This window comes from Amblyomma mixtum, chromosome 3, assembly GCF_055824585.1.
Source record: "Amblyomma mixtum isolate Tamu chromosome 3, ASM5582458v1, whole genome shotgun sequence".
NCBI classification, from domain to species: Eukaryota; Metazoa; Arthropoda; class Arachnida; order Ixodida; family Ixodidae; genus Amblyomma; species Amblyomma mixtum.
The window spans coordinates 263,965,934-263,969,524 of NC_143014.1; positions in this window are offsets into that span (position 1 = coordinate 263,965,934).

A 3,591-nucleotide genomic window follows, 5' to 3' on the forward strand; every position below is an offset into this window, starting at 1 on the left:
ACGTGAGTTACTCTGATCACACAAGACAAGATACTGCCTCGAAGTGGCTACGTCCAGAGTAAAGCTTCCACAGTAAAAAATTTAAAAATTGGAAGAGACCCTCCAGCTCCGCTTTAAGAATATGACCCGATGACACTAATTTGTTTATATCTATATATGCGGAATTGGTCATTCTTTACATTTATAGTCTCTGGGGGCTCACATGTACTCCTTTCGCAGTGGTGCAGCGGTTAAGGGATGCGCCACTGCCCATTGATGGCAAGCCATGCCAACAGGGGGGTTGTGCGATTCCATGTTGGATAGAACAGCGCCAAAAAGACGTCTACGGAAGAAAGGGGAGGCGCACATTGGTCCCCTTTCTTTCGTCGTCGTCTTTTTTGCACTGTTTTTTTCGACAACTAACCACTCGAACTCGCCCATTTTTGCATCCTTGGTCTTGTGCCACCCGGGCTGGTCTTCCCGCCCAACCTCTCGCGAATAATAAATCATTTATTTGCCTCCTGCCTTGGTAGTCAGTTTCCTCACAATCCCGTGGGCAGGCTGTGATCACGCCACAAGGTCACGTGACCTCGATGTGGCCCACGTGGCTGGCCACAGGGTCCGGAGCAATCGGCCGCTCCGGATGGGAGGGTCAAACAGTAACTGACGCCGTAAAATTGTTTTCCGAGATGTACGTAGTGCCCTTTCGCGTTAAAAATGATTACAAAATTATATTTCCCATTAATTAACATCGCTGAATGAAAAACATATCGCAGAACGTTTTTTTTTGTCTCAACGGCTATGGGGATTTCTTTGGAGGCAAAATGCTTGAGGCCCGTGAACTGTGAGATGTCAATGCACGTTAAGAATCTCAGGGGGTCTAAATTATCCGGGGCTCTTCTCTACTTCATCCTTCATAGCATGAGGCACTTTGAAAACACACCTAACTGTTGAACCAACTCTTTTATATCACTTCTTCCTAAATGAATTATTTGATGAGCGAAACGGCCAGCTTCAGTTTAGTGCAGAAACGCGTTCTGCGCAGGTATGGTTTTTACTCTTCATGTGATTTGTGCGAAATATTTTTTTTTCAGACAGATCTAGACAATGAGACGTGCCTCGCTGCCGCACACAATCTGTGTTGTCAGGTATGTGTCGACCTTAGTATCGGGAAGCGCACATTGAGATCAGTCTGCAGGTATAGCGGCTAGTTGCTCACCAGTGCACATGGCAACGCGACCGCCGATCTCCTGTGGGCGAATATCACGGAATTTGTTCACGATTAGCGCTGCTTCACATGCAAGCGACTGAGGTATCTGGGCGGTCCGTCACGGCGAAAAATTTCCCACTTGTTGGTACCTCGTCGCTCTGGCCGCACACCCGCCGCGACCGCTCGGAAGGGGTCTTTCCTCTGCACCGGCAGAAACCACGAGGATTTTAGCTTGCACGCGAAAAAAACTTCACACGATCCCATTGCTTATGACGACAGTCACCGGCTGCTAAATGCGTATTCTAATAAACTGGCGTAGTGCAGTACACGCCGCCTGCACATGTGCCATGCAACAAAGGCGTATTTTCAGTATGTGAACCAGTGTCAGACTGGGTCACACTTGCGTTCCACCTGGAACGCTGGTTTTAAAGTCTAAAAACTGCAGCTCGATTCTCCTTGGTAGCTCGTGTTTAATAACTATGCCACGTGCTTTATTGTTAAAGACATTTAAAATCCTAAAAACATTTGCTTCAAAAGAATTGTCAAAGTCAGTGTTCAAAAGAATAAAAAATCGTCGTCCTGTCTCGTCGCATGTATTTTGTAGCGCCTTGTGTCTTCTAGTGTGAATTGCACACTCAACTGCGCAGTAACAAACATTATCACATTTTACATCATTGCATAAAATATTCACGCTTATTAAAGCGAACGCTGTACTTGGTAACGTCTCGAAAAGAAATGCGGCAGTATAGCATTAGATTTCATAATTATAGCAGCTTCTGTTGCAACCTGAGTGTGTAGCCGTGTACGCGCACTACGTGCGTGTGTGGGCGCGCATGTGTGCTCGTGTGCGTGTGTGTGTGTATTGCAATTTTTTACTCATACGTTGTGATACTTGTGCTGCTAGCTGCAGTAGCAGGTAACCGCTATGTTTTCCCGTTGGCGGCATTTACATATATCACTTTTTTATTTTTTATTTTTTATTTTTCATTTAGGTCCCTATGAAATATTAGGTTCTGACAACCCGGAGGGCAGGTTTTTATGACATCACAATTTCACGTGTATCTGTCGAAGAAGTAATTTAATTGCCACCTGCTACATTGGGAGGTTGCTTACAAGACGGTGGCTAGGTTATCACTTGTTTGAGTGGCCGCAATGTGATGACGTCACAAGGTCATAAAGTTAGCTCGACCAATCAGCGAATCCTGTGAGAAATGCGACAACGGCATGGTTTCGGTTTGACGACAACTCTAACGTTATCGAATTACAACGTACAGCTGGAAGGTGACAATCCACTCTATCTCCGCTGCAGCGACCACAGCGAGCATTAAAATCATATCAAGTTTATTTCATTGTTAGACTACAGTACATGGTTATGGGGTATATATTCATCAGCAGGCCCAAAAGTCGAAACTGCAAATAGGGCCTCCTAGTGCCACTCCGCTAGCAACTCGCAGCAACCGCTGAATACCCCGAGGGAGCATTGCACGTGGCACAGCACAACACTTACGGGGTGAGAGAGACACAAGACGAAAGCGGATGACGACCGCTTCATGAATATTAAAAAATGGGCGCAATAAAACCACTCCTAAGACAGCACATCATTTAGACAGCACATCGTTTAGTATGCACCAAACTCAGTAACAAATCCGCTTCAAAAGCAGTTAAGACGTATAAACAACCTTCACAATTATTTTGAGCCCGCATAATACGGACGGCCATTTTCTGTGTGATGATTTGAAGAGCCAGAGTGAGCGCTCCAATCGTTCAGAAAAAAGTGTGCTGACTAAAACCACATTTTAAAGATGTCAGTGCTCTGAAATGGGCCAATTTTCGTCTCAGTTTTAACATAAAGCGTCTAGCAATCTGCGGGCGCATCGGAGATGGCGTGAGTACTCGACGTTTCAGATTGGCTTAACAACGAACACCTCATATGATGTTGGCCAGGATGATGAACGAAGCGGTCAAAAGAAACTAAAAAACAGGTAGAAGTCCTGGGGAGAAAATGACCTAAGGATGACGCCGCAAAGTTAGAGCCGCAGAATCACAAATTGGAAAAGCATACAACAGCTGCGCTGGTCAAACGCATTAATGACAAAGCATAATCATAGGGGCTTTTTGCTCTTAGGGAACGGCAAACATTCCGACAACCTTTTTACCCCACCTTACCACCCCTCTAGAGCAAACCTACTTCCAATTAAGCTGACATGAGAAATAATGGTCGCCTATAACCCAACTTTCCTTTACTTAGTCCGTGCAAGTGCACGTCGTCACGTACGTAGTTAATGCCGTTTGCGGCTGTGTAAACGTCTAAAGGAATGTATGTTGAAAGTAATAGTCTGAGTCTGATAATCTAGCATACCTGTTTGTCCAAGCAGCACTTCTTTGACGGGTAGAAAGTAATT